Raw genomic sequence first — 16419 nt, 5'->3', positions numbered from 1 at the left:
ATCTGCCTGCAGTCCTGAACCTGACACCCACTGAAAACATTTGGGACTTTAAGATTAAAAGAAAATTACAAAGGAGACCCCAAACTGTTGAGCAGCAGTTCTCTAATCTCCAACAGAGAGTCCAGCTCTCCTGCCCACTCTACATTTGCCAGATTAAGAAATAAACAAATCATGAGCAAATATTTGTTGGCTAATGGAGTTTTTTTTTTCTTCTCTTAGTTAATGTGAGTATTTTCAGGTCATGTCACATTAAATGTAAACACAAGCTGCTGTCGTAACACCTGTCTTTCATGACTTCTGCAGTTCTTCTTCCTTTTCCCTTTGCAGGTAACAAGAGACGGTGGTCAGGTGAAACCATCAAAAGGCTGTGGCCTGCTGTTGGATGGGCGAGAACAATAAGAGGATCCAGGAGGCCGAGGGAACAGGACACCCACCCACCCTGCAGGGGGGACACCCCCCCCCCCCTCCAAAAAAAAAAAAATATTTCACAGAAATAATTGAGGACCAGTAGATCAGCATTCTCAAACATTTGTTTTGTATATGTTCATTCTAACACGTTTTACTGATGTTTTTCTGTATTTCTTAATGTAGGCCTTAAAGAATAATTTCCATAAAATCAAACACCCACTCTCTGTTTAGTGTCTCATAAGCCAGTATTAGAGCTTGCAGAACTTTGCTATCCAGCTGGTCCGTCGCATTTAAATACTTGACATTGTTAATAAACGGCCAGTGTGCGGGAATTAAATCATTGCTTTATTGAAAATACAACAACACACAGCTTAGGTATTGCTGTTTCTTGTCTTTGCTACAACGCTGTTATTCAAAGCCCTGATAATAAGTGGCGCGTTCTTCCTGCCTGCAGTTGCTCGGTATCACCGGTGGGCGGCGCTGTGGGCTCACCCAGCGGAGCGGCATCCGGCGTCCTGTCATCCAGCGGTGGCTACAGCTGCTGAGGCGTGGGAGGACCGGGTGAGACACAACAGTTAGACCGAAACTCCGAGGCGCTCAGAGAGCTGAAGGGAGCCGTGGAAAACAGAGTTTGCAATTAACATCTATTTACTTTTTTTTTTTTTTTTTTAAACAACGACCTCGCGCTTGAAAGTGACTCTTCTCCTCCTCGCCGACGCTTGATAAAGCAGGAATAACTTATGAAGTGACCGGTGTTCGTCGTTCACCGGTGGGACTGTCTCGGCTGTACGGTGCGGCAGGAACTGGACCCAACTTGAAGGTAAGCGGGAAAACACTGGTCGTTCTCGCGGTGCTTGTCGCTCTAATTTCGGCTGTCAGGCAGCACACAACCCGCTGCTTAAACGGCGGGGAACACCGAGCTGCCAGCACCTCTCCTCAGCTCAGGTATGCTGATTTATTTATTTAATTTTTTTTTACTGGAGCTGCTACTGCAGCATAGGGGTTTCGGGGAGGGGTCTCCATAGGCGCAAAGCCGACAACCACGGGTGACTGTGTAAGTCCATGCTTGCTGTGGGAGTTTTACACATCTGAGTTGTCCCCCCCAAGCCTTTGAAATTAAAATGCCACGCGTCTGGCTGGGCTGTCAGGAGTCAAGTGAGTCAGTCTGACACTCGAACGCTTACACGCATACGGTTGGACTTCCATTAAACCCTTTTTTTTACCCCTTCCCATGATCCACCTCGTTTTATTGACGTCTTGCTCAGCTGTGGCTTGGAAGCCAAGACACGGGGCTCTTCATCAGTACTGATCTGATGAGGTGTGTGTATGAGAGAGAAAATGAAAGAGAGGCCCAGGTGTTACCCACTGGCAACATCCTCTCGGTATTCTATAAGCTCAGAATGCTGTCAAAGCTGAATGCACGCGTAGTTCAATATGGACACACACACATGCGTGCAAACACACACACACAGAGGCTTTAAGAGGGATAAATTGATTTCAAAGTGCTGCAGGCTTTTGAGAATAAGGGGACACATTGGGTCGCTGGCAGTGCAGAAATCCCACAGAGACAATTAAACTACTGACCCGTGCCATCAAGGGTTTGTTTTGGCTTCCTGTTTGGAAAGATGGAAGGAAGTAGACTCCTGGGCCAGATGGCAGGGAGCATGCACCCCCCCACACACACACACGCGCGCGCGCACACACCTGGAAAGTCTGCCCAATTTTTTCTTCCACCTTGGATAGAATGAAATGTGATTTTTCGAGCTAACTGCAGCATCCAGAGTGTAGTTCCGCTCTTTGAGCTGATGAAGGTCAACGACGATTTGTGACGCTGGGATACTTCAAAACGCAGATCCTGAAAAGAGTTGCTCAGTAAGTTGTTTTCTGGGATAAAAAAACAAAACAAAAAAAACGGGAAACCGTCTCCATCGTCCGTACCTCCACTTAGCTTCATTTCAACCGCCGTGTGAAAAGTGAAAACTTTGATTCTGACTTTGATGTGCTGGATTGTATTTCATGAAGACAAAAATAGAACCGCACACAGCTCTGAGCAGGAACCCGTCGGCATCCTGGAAGATGTCTCACTCGGTGTGGCTCATCTCTCTAAGAGTAGATATAGTGCGTGTGTGTGTGTGTGTGTGTGTGTGTGTGGGCACGGTGGCAACTTGCAGGTGTGTTTCCACCTCTTTCTCTCTCACCTGGCACGCTCGGCTCACGGCGTGTTTGAGCAGGTTTGAGGGAAGAAGAAAAAAAAAAGATCCCAGCTGTGACAATAGCAGGTTTATTTCTGGGCCACTTCTCTCACTATTGAAGCGCACATTCGTGTTTATACTGAGCTCTCCGCGTGGAAAACTGGTTCGGTTTTCAGGGAGCCCTCCGGCATTTTCACAATGCATTTCACATTTCACAATGAAGGGCAGTTCATCTGTGACAGGCGCTGCTCCTGCTCCCTTCAAACAAACAGGGCTGTGGGGTTACTGTGTCTTTATCTCATATCTTTCATTTAGGGGTCTCAAGACTAGCGATTTTAGACTATGTAAAGCAGGAAGCTGTACACATTACAGGTCTCCTCAGCAGCATTAAGAAGGGTTAATATTTTTGGTCATGGCTTTTGGGGGGCTTATTTTCTTTCCTGAGTGATGTATTTCTGAGTGATGCCCATCACAACGGATTCAGACTGGAATGCAAAGATTTTCAGCTAAAATCAGTTTCAGACTGAAACTAACAACTTAACTCCTGGACAGACTGCAGCTGAGTCTCACGCCGACACTGATGGTTGGCAGAGAATGAATCTGACAGACTGTCATTTCCAGCTGTGCGAGCAGCAGGTTGACCCTTCTTCCAGCGGTTTCTTTTAAAGCGAGGCAGTGGACGTGGTCGACATCAGACCCGATAAACGTCTGCGTTTGAGCTCAGAAACCATCATTTTTTATGTGAAACCAGTGGAACGATGCTGGCTGCAGTTTTTTTTGTTGCTCCTTGGTAACTCGTCCAAATGGAATTTGGTAGGTTTAAGCAACAAAGCCCAGCCCTTTATGATTTTGGCTACAAGTGACTACACACAAAAGCAGTTTTGGAGCGCTTCTCTTGGGAAATTCAGTTGCGTGATCATACAAAAGAATTGAGAATTATATAACCTTCCAAAAACTACACCAAATTACCCAGCAAACTTTTTTTTCATTTGAAAATGAATTGCTCTGTATTCCTCCTGCAACACGGCAGATAACAGCGGCTGCTGCTCTTTCCGGTGTTGTGCTTTTGTGGATGGTCCCTGTGCACTCGCAGAGAACAGCGAACGCAGAGACCAGTCCTACAGTTTGAGCTCCCAGGATCCCCCTGTTCTGATGAAAATCAGCTGGGGCTTGTTGTCTGCATTGCTATAGTTAAAAAGAGGCGTTGTTTGTGTTTAAAGAATGTCTCACAAGTGTGATGCTTACCCAGGAAGTCTGAATAGGAAAATATGCAAGCAGCAGTAGTTTACCATATGCTTCGGGTTGAAAGGTATCTCTGTAGTACACATATTCATCATGTATGCAAATAAATCATGAACCTCATGAGTTGCACAAATCCCTACTGCGTATGTGTTGCTGTGATGTTCAAGTCTGTGCCTCTGTGCAGCATCCCTATCAATTTGACACATTCTGACAAATCTGAGACTGATTGGGCTATTTTTAATAAATCCTTACAGCCACAACCTCGCTGAGGCAGACGGTGTACACAGCTTCATCTGTGTTGGCTGGCTTGCCTTTGTCTTTAGGACTTAACACAAAATACTCCCGAACACAGATAGAAGCATTTTTCTTTATTTCTACGCAGGCCTGCCTTTTGGGCTCCAGTTCCCAACACTCAGCATCTGAAGAGACAGGAAAGTGGGCAGAGTCAGGGATGGCATGCAGTAAATGATAATCACGGGTTGGGTCTCAATTTGGGGCCTGCTGTGACAAGGACTTGCGGATTTCTTTTCACGGGGTGCCTCCTCAACCAATTACCGGTCTTCTGTGTAATCTGGTTTCTATTCACAAACCGCGCAAATCTGAAACGATCTTTAGAAAAGCCACTTAGAAATAATAGTAAATCAGACACATTTTCACTACGGCTTTGAAGCTAATACACTATACTGTGCAGTGTTGCCAGCGGGTGGCAGTATGGGCAACATTGCTAGTTGCAATTCAGTAGAAGAAACACCTGTGGTGGACATCCAGAAAATGAAAATGGGGAGAGATCTTCTCAGAGAATTACTTTAAACTTTGAGATTACCCTGAATATTACACCATATCTGATAATACACGAGAGTTTCTTGTTTGTCGGCTCTGACTCAGAAACAGTTGGTGAGTCACATCATTTACATTCTTGCCAGGTCAGATGCTCATTAAGTCAAAACTGGTGAAAAAAAACCATCTAACACAGGCGTAAAAACTTTTATCCACATTAGTGAAAAGTATTTTTTTTTGGTTTTGTTTTAATCTTTACAGTTTTCACTCGCTTTGTCTTGTTCAAATCATCTAAGCCCTATTCAGAAATGTTGATGGAGAGTCGGATGTGTCGTCAGCAGCTCAACTGCATGCTCTGCCAGTGGGAACTGGCCTCAGATGCGCACTAAAATGCTTAAGCCTTGTGATGCAGCTGCATAGCAGTCTTATATAAAGAGAATTGCTGGAATTTTGATGCTATGAAGAAAAAAAATCATACATTTGGCTTAGGTCCCCGAGCTTAGTGCACGTCCACGCTATGGTTTCTGTGTTTCTGAGCAATCTGGTTATGTAAAACCAAATCAATGAGCTTGCTCTCCACGGGTTTGGTTTGGCAAGACATTGGTTCCTCCAGTGAGATTCTGCAGATGGAACAGGTACCTGCATCCTTCACAGCGCTGTCAGCACTAGAAATTCAGACTTCCAGCTCCTACATAAAAGATTAGCAGTGTCAGGACTGCTTGCTCCCAGTTACACATTTCTCTGACCGAGCTCACTAATGGTTGCAGTTACCGAGGCTGTCGTGCAGCTTGTTTTTTATCCTGTGGTCCTCCCGAAAGACCAAATGATCAAGATTTGAGCTGATCCCCAGAGATCAGGGATTTCTTTAATCCTCTCTCTCTTCCTCTCTCTACTTCTCTCAGTCTCTCTCCCGTCTTTCAAATTTATTTCCCTACGTCGTGCATCCTTTTGTTTGTTTTATTCTTCTAATTTTCCCACGCTTCATCGGGCTAAATGATGATGTGACCTTATCAGACACACCTTTCTTCAGAGGCGATTATGCAAGTGATCACGTGATGACAGAACGGAATACAAAGTGAGTTCAGACATGGCTGCTATATTCACTGTATGGAGCAAAGTTAATAAAAAAAAAAAAACATAACTGACCGTTTTTATGTGGCCACGGGTTACCATTTCCTGTCTGATTTGTGGCTCACTGCACTGTGAAGTAAATATATATGTTTCCCGTTGTACTAATCCACTTCTCATCACCCCGGTCCGACTTTCTTTCTGTTATTTACTCTGAACTTCATTCAGGGAGTAGTGCCTCGTTGGTTTAATTTGTTTTATTTGCAGATGAGAAGAAGGGGACAGGAATTGGACAGCTGTTGGGATTGCAAGCCCATGAACTCATATATATATATATATTCAAATATATTAAAATACTACCAGGCAGATTGCCAACTGTTGAAATGAAAGGATCAGTGAACATCAGTGTAGAGTGGAATCATGGGCATGTGGTTCACTGAGAGTTCATCAGTGGATAACTGTAATAGTGTGTGTGAGAAGGTTAAGCGTGAAAACTTAGCTTTAAGTTGGCTGTAACCTTAGGAACTTTGTTACTAGCAGCAAAGAACTTGAGGGATGCATCTGGCTCCTCAGTTGGACCATCAATGACGCATCATTAGAAATGGTCTCTATGGAAGGGCGACTGTCAAGAAGACATCTTCAAGGAAGGGAAACGGGGAGAAAAGACTGAGGTATGCCAAATGACACGAGAAGTGGACAGAAAATCAGCGGCAGCAGGTCCTATGGAGGGATGAATCCTCATGAGGAGTAAAGAAATGACAAGAAAACTTGTCTAAGAGGGATTAGGCTTCGAATCGAGAATATTGCTGTTTTTCCATTTATGTTTCGATAAATGGCAGCACCTCCTTCCTGTTCCCCTTTGCAATATACAAAGAAATGAAAATACTTTTGTGCAGTACTGTCGTTTCCTTTGAACCAAAACGTTATTACTATTTGTTGGAGCCTCAGACGCTGCATTATCAACGTTTTCTTCGTTTCTCTTTAAATTGACATCATGGCTCATTTAACCCAAATTTTTACCATCTTCATGTATCAGCTGTTTTCGTGTCGTTTTTAGCCCAGTTAACCAGTATCATTAAACCAGACATTTATAATAACCCCTCATCTGTGGGTTAGTAAGCTGGTTGAACTGTTTAATCCCCTCTTTAGGGTAACCACTTTGTGTTTGCTTGGAATTACAGTGCTCAGGTGGAGGCAGTGCTGTGACTGACAGATTAGCACATTTACTGGTTTAGAAACTGTGGAATAACTCAGTTATACATCGAAGGGACTGTGCCCTTCAGAATTAATTTTCATTTTGCCTGAAAACCTCAATGGAATTAGATCATCTTTATCCTGAAAATAGAAAAGAAAAGGCTGAATACAATCGTTATCTGTCGAAAAGGAATTTTAATCGGGTTATTATGTGCATATTGGTTTCCAAATGGTTCTTCAATGTCCATTTGATGACAATATTGTCCCCCAGCCAGAGTTCTCCTGGAAGGCTTCAGACTCCTCTATGAAGATCCTGAATAACTCCTCTCTTGTCTCATTGAAAACCACAATCGTGACCCCCCATTTTCCCCTCTGAATATTCTTTTCAGAGCCAATTCTCCAGTCCCCTACAATCTTATCCTAATGTGGCATCTGCGGGCAATTACCATTAACTTTTCATAGAAAGCCAGCCAACAGAGGAAGCTGTTGTATTGGCGGTCACAGCATGGGTTTTCTGGCTGCGTAGAGGGGCGGCAGGAAGGAGGCACGAATGGCAGCTGAGGAGGCCTATTCATGTTTCCAGGCAAAGCCACACTTGGCTCGACTCTTATTGTGACGGTGACCTTCCTGTCACCAAGCAGCTAACACAAAACAGCTTCACATGAGGGTCAGCTGAGTTGCTTTCTTTGTCTCCTGTCCTGCTGTCAACCCTTCATCATGTATCTCTTTCATTATGCTGTTACTCATCCAACAGGGGCAGTTATAGCCATGTTGGGTGCTGGCTTGAACCATTTGCCCCGAACGCACCGCGACCCTGAACTTTTCCCGACATTTCCTCGAGGAGCCGTGTGTGAGGACGCAAATATTTGAATCAGCCAGACTGGACATTGAACAGACTTTAATTAATGTTTTGATGAAGAATGCTGAGGGGTGAATTGGTTTCTCATGGCTCATTGGCAACAGATGTGGTCCACATGTGGAGTCCTCCTCTGTTATCTTTTCAGTACACATCTGCAAAGACTCCTTCTACTAGCTTTACTTTCAAGGTGATACATGGAGCAAATAAACAGTGTTCACTTTTAACATGATAGACAAACAGCATCCACACTGGATGCGTGTGATGGGTTTCCCGGCAACGGCACGTTGGATGTGGTCCTTATTTTTCAAGCTTCAGAGAAGCGACTGTCAGCAAAATACACATGTTGGTTGCCATATTGACCTCACATCAGCAACAGTACATCTTTCCCAGTAGTTTCAGTTCAACTGCAGCCTACCTTTTATGTTAATTACGGATTTTCAATTCATTTCAGAAGTTGCTTGTCGCTGCTCTCGATTTACAACCGGGCAACTTTCATGCTTCCTCTTTTCGAGTCGTATCAGCCAGAGGTTAAACAAAAGTGCAGGCATCTTCTGCACCGCAGCAGAGCTGCAGCAGGAAGCTTGTTGGTCTGAGTACGAACATGTAGCTGCACCGCAGCAGTTCAGCATCCGCCATGCACACACACACACACACACACACACACACACACACACACACACACAGGGCCTCCAGTGTATCCATGAGCTAACTCGATCCCTTACCACGTCAGCTGGGATTTTGATTGGATCAGCGTATTTGCGTGCATTTTAAAAGTCCTCTTTTTTTCGGACTAAAACATTAGCTTGTTTTTCTGCTTTTATCCACCCTGTGTCTTATAAACTGCTTGACTGATAAGTCTTTTTTTCTCTCCATGTTTTGTCGTCTGTCTCTTTACTCTGGCTGTTTTTCTCCTCTCCTTCGTCTCCTTCATCTCCTTATCGTTGCTCGCGCCAGTCTCCTGAGCCTTCTGTCACAATCTCCTACCTCCTAACAGACCTAATGTCGTTTTTGTGGAGAAAGTCTAATACCTGGCACAGGAGCTGAGAAACCCTCTCAACCTCTCTAGTGGCACTTTTGGCAGGCCAGTGCACTGTGAGATGTTGGAACATTTTAAGTGATGAATGACAGCGCTGGCTTTTTTCCATTGTGCTACTTTTGTTGTATTCCCTGCAGCTGCTGTTGATGTGCAAACTGACAGCGAGTTCATCCATTTTCTTTCTGGACTGACTTGACTATCAGCTCCTGAAATGTGTCACAAAGTGTACTTGGCAGCCTTTGGATAAACCTGGGTGGGAGAAGACTTATCACCTCACTTTGGATCAGTCACAGTTTAATCTCTGTCACTGTCTTTTAGCCTTTTAGCTGTTGGTTAAGATCAGCACAGGCTACTAATAACAATATCATTAGTTGACATTTTGCAGTGAGCCGCTCAGAGAAGTGTCTGCACTTTCAATGCTTCAAAGCTGAACCGCGACTGAGCGGCAGAGGCCGGTAAGCCGATGCAGATGTTTGGCATAAAAGATAGACGGTCCTGAGCACGGACACAGACACTCACCACATGCATTGCTAAGAAGCGTAATCATGCACGTGTATCCACAGCCATATGCACATAGTCCTGAGCCTTGCAGCAAACTTTGCAAATGGCTGCCACATGTTGGTAAGGCATGTGAGAGTTAAATGGCTGTTTTTGATTTGAGGGAAAAAAATCTGTCTGTTCCATCTCTATCCCTCCCAGTACACACAATCATGCTGTTTATTTTGCCGCAGCAGATTTCATTTCAATCTTCTTCTTTTTTTTTATCGCTCAGACACGGCACAACACCCTCTCGGAACTTTTCTGGTCTTTAATGACCGCGCACTGCGAAGTTCCTCAAAGTTTTTGATACTAACGAGCTCTAACGCCCCATGCACCAAACTACGATGCTTTAGGATCGCTGCAGCTGCCAGAGACTGTTACCTTGAGGTTCCGTGTGGTTGCTCGCTCTGCAAAGATCACACCACTCTTTGACTCCGCTTGTCTTCCTGTGCAGACTGCTCTGTCAGAAATGTGTGGGTGTGAAGTGAAGTGCAGTGGGTCGGGGTTTGAATATGTGCTTGTCTTGATGCCTTTCACTGCTCGCGAGACTCAAAAGCTGCTTCCCCGTGGGCCACATGTCCATCTACTGTAGGAGAACATTCGACAGCAGTAGCCCATGCCCATCCTTTAATCTCTTAATGACTTTCATAGGAGACTTTTTCACTGTGACAAAGATCTAAAACTTTTGGATTATTCTAAACCAGCAGTGCAGGAAGTCTAGCTGTGATTTTTGACTCTCTGCCTTTTCCCGCATAGATCAAGAGCGATGAGTCTGCTTAGAGGCAGGCAAGGAGCGTAGGCCTGCCCTCCCTCTGCCATACTCTGATTGTTTATGCCTCTGTTTATTTGTGTATCGTCGAGCAGCTTTTTTGAGCAGCTCCCTTATTTATTAAGGCTGAAGGACGTTTTACCAACCCCCCCCCCCCCCCCCCCCCCCCCCCCCCCCGCCCTGCCCAAAAAACACTTTGTTAAGCTCATGAGCTTATTCACATACATTTTGAAAAGTGTATTTTCAAGGCTGCAGCAAACAATTTCTTGATTGCTTTGTGTGAAAAATAACAGAAAATAATCAAAAGTGCTCCTCATAATCTGCTACAGCCCAAAAGGACGTCATCAAATGCCCCGGCAACAGTTCAAATCCCAGCGTTAGTCACTTTGTCACAATGTAAGGCAAAGAGGGGCTTCATTTTAGATGCTGAAATGTTTCCCGTTCCCATTTCTCATTCCCATCTTTGAGATCGCTATTCATTCGGTTCTGTTTTATTCAGTCAAGTAAACCCTCTCTCAGGTCTAAGGTTTAACATATCAGGACATTACAAATCATCTGGTCCTCATCAGGTCTCAGAATCAGGTAAATACAATGGTATACAGAGGAGTTAATGATCAACTCAATGTCTGCAAGGCATCCAGCCCCAATCATCAGCCCTCCATGTGTTGGTCTGTGGTGTTTTACTGATATGCTGCGTTCAGGATCATTGCTGATGTCTTTCCTCCCTGGTAGGGTGTCCACACACACCTGAATGTTGCAGAACTATTAAAAACTTGTGTGCACTGGGCTGATATTTAACTCCAGTGGGTGTGTTTGTTTTTTTGGCCATGTCTGCCAGCACTGCTGCAGGCAGAGAAGAAGAGGATGAGATGGGCTGAAATGTACTTTGGCTGTTTTGCATACGGAATGGGAGCTATTTCCTGGAGCACAGCACATCAGGAATCAGCGATCGAGCACATCGCTGAGCTTTGTGCAATTTCTTTCCCCAGCCCTTTGATAACAAGGCTGGAAAGTTACAGTAACATTTACAATATCTTTCTAAAAAATACTTATAATTGCACCAGCGTGGTGATCCTGAGATGCAAAGTGTCGGGAAAAAGTCAAACATTTGAATTTCAGAAAACAGCTCAAAGCAAAGCAAAAAAAAAAAAACATTATGAAAGCTGAATTATATTTCAGGAGACGGAACGCATTGTTTCAGAAAGTGGAACAAAACCACTAAAACACACAAAGTAAAACCACACACGCAGACAGACAAAAACAGCGACACGAAAGCATAACGCGAGGGAGCGGTTCGTTTTCTGAAATGGCTTTTCGGTTTCGTTGTTCATCAAATTGTCGCGTCTCATGTCGTGTTTTGGCGTTTTGGTTTGACGTTCTTCTGCTAAACTGGCCACGGAAATGTTCTCTGCCGCGCAGCTGTTGTATTTTCTCAACCGCTGTTCTTTTCTTGGTTGCGCTCCTCGTGTTGGGTTCAACCTCACGCGGGTCAAGTGTGTCAGACGCTGACATCATTTGGTATAGATTTAAACTCGAGGCAAAATACGGTTTACAAAAATGAAAAAAAAAATCCAGTTACTTTAAACAGACGATAGTCTCAGTTAAAAGACTGATAAAGTTAAAAGTTACGCCACCAGATCACGTTTGAAATAGACTGCTCTGTATCACACGCGTTTACAGAACTGGATCAGGGCCTAAAAATGGATTTGAAACTCTTGATAAATTTCCCAAATTGCAGATGGTATTCAGATGGAAGAATTCCTTGAAAATTTGCGTTTTCTTCTCTGATGCCCCTTTTTCTTTTATCAGGATAAAAGTGTTTGGGATGAAATGGCCTTCATTCTAAGGAACACAAAGCTCGACTTTTTCATTTTATATTACGGAGGCATAATTCTGTATAAAAATGTAACACGTGCGATATTAAGTAGCAGCTTCCTGTCTGTGTGTGTGTGCGTGCCTTCCCTTTGTGTGGTTCTCGGTGTGTGTGTGGGTTGGACAAGTGCCTGCTCCGTTGCACGCGAATTGATGTGGGTTGAGCAGTAGCAGCACAGCAGCTGACTGACTAACGGATTTGCTCCCTCTCGCATAATCGGAGTTAACAAGATGAAAGAGAAACACCCCCGACGTGGTCACAGCAGCGTTTAGACAGGCAGGCTCAGCTCATTTAGACTTTCAGCGTGCGTCTGTCAGCATCATCAAACACATACGAGGAGAAACTACAGGCCGGTGTCTGCACTTTTAGAGAGGAGCGTGCATCTTATCGGATCATGCAGGCAGCAGCTTAGAATTTCCAAGGAGTCAGGGCAGCTTTTAGAGATGTAGAAGTCAGGAAGGTGGCCCAGAAAGAGAGAAATTCTCCTCTGTTTTCTTTGCCTGGGCCATTTTTGGTTTCTTACTAATTGAGATGAATGAGATGCTGCCTCTTTTTCGGCAGATGTTTAATCATTTATTAATGTTTGTTTGTATAGGTAGCTGCAGATTACAGAGGTGCACACACACACACACACACATTCAGCAGCAACATCCCGCAAGCAGAGAGGAAATGACCTACTGTGTTATTACTGTAACATCTGGCAGAGATGTGAGCCCGCAGCATACGTAGTTCCTTTGTGGTGGGCGTGGAGGGTTAGAGCAAACAGCATAATTCACTTTTAATCTGTGTGACCTACTCCTGTTTGTTATGTCAGAGAATGATTGAGATGTGCTGTTCGCAGAACCTTCCAGAGGGAGGATTTTCATATACAAAAGGATCTCTTGGAGCAGATGGCTACAACTCTTTCCCATGAGAGGATTTAGATGTACATCTCCACGTTCTCATTTGTTCCCTCTCAGTCAAACAATATACAACTTAAACTGATTCATTTATCAGAGGAGCTGCTGAGAAGACAACGATTGGACACCAACGCTGACCTGCTCCTATAAAATGCTTGAATCATGTGATCAGCTCAGATTTTTCTACACTTGTTACTGAAAGCAGGTGCAATGTTTTCTAAGGCGCCCAGCATTAGAGAGTTCAGACCTACCTGGACTGATGTAGGATTCATTTGCCATCGTGTCCCTAATCAATTAACGCTGCTAGCACCTTCCGCTTGATGAGCAAAGTCCCACAACATAATGTTTATGGTGTATTAGGGCTGGGAATGACACCATTCAATTAGATTCCTATTCACAGAGCCATGATTTGTTCAAAATGTATTCTCAATTTGGCCTATAAGGTCTATAAAGATGTAAGGATGTTTAAAAAGGGCAGCTGATAAGCCTTCCAATGCTGCCTGAATGAGTAAAATTAAGTATATTTGGGCTATCGTTCTGTGGCAATACAGGCTCTATTATCTGTATCAAACCTCTCCGCCTACGAGTCTGCTGCACAGGGGGAGATCTTGAGCTAGGATAGGCAAGAAGGATGCCGGTTTTCTCCTTCCGTTCAGAATTCACTGTCAGTTTGGTAACTTGTTGCCGTGTTGGTCAGCAGCTGGACGTTTATGATGTTCAGCTTTTTTCAACTCTGGGCACTGGCAGATGATGTGAGCCAAGACGTTTGTGGTGTTCCCAAAGTATTTGGCTTTCTTTTTAGAAACCTTTCATAATAAATGAGTCATGTCCAGCTCCTTCCTCCCTTGAACTTTGTAGTAGAAACTTAACACAAAGATCTGCCAACAGTCTCAGAAACCAGCGGTGGTCTTAGGCTTTTTAGCAGCAACTAACTCCCTTTGCTTCCTGAACAGCATTTAATTGATTCTGAATCTTAGAAACACCACTGATTAATATGCAAAATAAATGATGTATGTACATGAGCCAGAGTCATTTGAATTGTCAGCTAGTGATTGTCCAAGACCATCACTCTGATCTGATTTGACAAAGCAGCTGCAGGCAGACCTGCCTGTAGAAACTGGTTTGCAGCCCTCTGCCAACGTCATCACACCACAGTGGTAGTTCTAAGCGTCAATCAAACGGAATTACTTTGAGTTTTGAACTTTGTTTCCAGGGGGAAATCTTTTCATGTTCAACCTTAGTTGAAGGAACGGAGCTGGAGAGTTTAAAATGTAGTCCGAACAATGCAATTGTAACAATGCAAAAGAAGCAGAGGGGAGAGACTTAACAGAAATGAGGTTTCTGAGCTGCTTTATGTGATCTGTTTAATGTAAAAGCCTCCCGACATGCAGCCACAGTCAGTTTACATGGAACTCCTCTGCGTTATAGATCAGAATCAGGGTGTAGTGTCAGGACAAGTCTTGCTTTGGTGCACAAATGGATACCTTTGTTTTATTTTGTCTTGGCATGTCAGGAAATGTCACCTGATGTTAATATGGATCCAATTATGCTGCTGCTGTGCTACAGTCTCTGTATGCACTACAAGCTGCTCTGAAACTTGTGTTTTCTGACAGTTATACTGATATTATTAGTGCTCTAAATGAGATAAGAGCTATTCCAAAATTGGCTTTTTAGAGAGAAATCAACATCCAAATTCAAGACACATTTCGTTCTTTCATTGTCATGTGACCTCCCAGCAAAGATTATTCAGTAATTTCGACTTTTTCCACTCTGAGATTACATAGTTTGATGTCAGTGCTCCTACTTCCTGCAGAGTGCTGATGACACCATCGGAGCAATATCTCCATCCAATCAGAGGCCGAAATGAGCCACAGTGACCCAACAGTAAGGCAATGTTATGTGGCATACAGCGCAAGGGATTATAGCCCATAATCTGCCTGTCATGAAAACCCAACCAGAGGAATAAAAAGAGATCATGATAGTGGAGAAACAAATGTCAGATGTGGAAAACAAGATGGAAAAATGACCAGAACGGTTTTGGACAGCACGTTGTCTTCAGTCTCATGACACGGGAAACTGAAGTGACAGCCGTCAAGTGAGTGTTTCTATAATGTATGCTTAAGAGCGAGTGTGTGCATTTGTGGTGTATGCTCATGCTTTGTGTTATGAGTTCACATCTGAGTTAATGTGCACAAAAACACAGCAAATCGCCACTGGATCATAAGCAAAGGATGCGGTTGTGGATTGGTCTTGTGAAAGGTTTCTATTTGCAGGAGTTTGTTTATCCTCTGTGACCTTAAGAGAATGCGCAAACCTCTACCCGGGACCACAGAGAGACCAGAACACTGACACGGACCGATGAGAGGCAAAAGGAAATCCAGCTTGTGCAAAAACCAACATTGCTTTACAACCAAACACTGGGTCGATCCAAGTGCGGGCTGGATGTTCTTGATGCACATTACACACATATGTACGTCCTCAAATTACACAAGACAGGTCTGAATTCGCCTCACAAGGTATTTGCTCAGACCAGGTCAACAACTGAAAGACACTGTTTGTGGATTTGAAAAAGTAGCATCTTGCTGTGTTTGTATGAAGCTGTCTAAAGCACATAGTATGGGAACCCCTCCAACACCAGCATAATGTAGGAGGGTTCAACATTTGTTCTGTTCACCATCTGCTTTACCTGATTTATATGCTATGGCATATAAAGTTGATGTTGTTTCTACATCACACTGATATTGTAGGAACAAAATCATACTGATATGGCTCCTGTAGCGTTATTGCAGCTGACCAGTCATGTTGTAACGTCACGTCGAGCCCTTTCTCGAGTGTTACATAATATCTATCTATCTTGGCACCGACCGTTTAAACAGAGGCGCTAAACTTAAATAATTAGATGGACTGCATTTCAGTAAGTGCCTGCGGTTATGTTATGGATTAAGTTACAAAGTCAAACTCCGCAGCAGGGCTATGGGCACATTTTGGTCGTGTGTTGACGCTAAAGCAGTCTAAAAGTTGGCAAAACATAAAACATCTAAGAAGATGAGTACATAATGCAACACGCCATGTAATCTCTTTCAGCTTTGTTGAACTGAATGGAAACACATGCTCAGCTCATGTTCTTGCGGTGCGACTAACATCTACAGCTGAGTAATCAAACTATTTGCCAAAGCAGCTGCCTCTTACAGAGAGCGAGTAGTTCACAGCTCTTCTGTAGGCACTGCTGTCGAGCCTGCTGCAAATGCGAGAAAATAGAATGAAACCATTTTAGTATGCATCCACAGCGAGAGTTACCTCCAGTTTAGGCTGCAACTGTGCGTGCGTTTTGTTCATGTGGCAACTCTTGGATGCACTTTTCATCTTCGTGTTCATCAGTGAGTATTAAGAAGTCCCACAGCTGCCGTCCTTGACCGTCTTACAGTTCATTAGGCTTTGCCAGAATCTGAACAGCCTGAATATCGGCTGCTGCAGCACGCACTGTATGACAGAAGAGATTATTGTTCAAATACTGTCTTTATGGCAAAAAAAAGGAAAAAAAAAGAAACAGAAAGAGCCTTTA

At 43.9% G+C, this 16419-nt stretch overlaps 1 protein-coding gene across 2 annotated transcripts in view; it reads left to right on the top strand.

Moving 5' to 3' along the window:
* The first annotated feature begins 1091 nt into the window (after positions 1-1091).
* Positions 1092-16419, top strand: part of rhbdf1b (rhomboid 5 homolog 1b (Drosophila)) — a 33063-nt gene continuing 17735 nt past the window's right edge. For both annotated transcript variants that reach the window (XM_072373149.1, XM_072373148.1), the window contains exon 1: positions 1092-1228. The gene's annotated coding sequence lies outside the window, so the exon portion shown is untranslated. The remainder of the gene's footprint in view (positions 1229-16419) is intronic.

The sequence above is a fragment of the Leuresthes tenuis genome, unplaced genomic scaffold (assembly GCF_036924035.1).
Source record: "Leuresthes tenuis unplaced genomic scaffold, fLeuTen1.0.hap1 SCAF_20, whole genome shotgun sequence".
Classification (NCBI taxonomy): Eukaryota; Metazoa; Chordata; class Actinopteri; order Atheriniformes; family Atherinopsidae; genus Leuresthes; species Leuresthes tenuis.
This window is presented reverse-complemented; position numbering and strand designations above follow the sequence as displayed.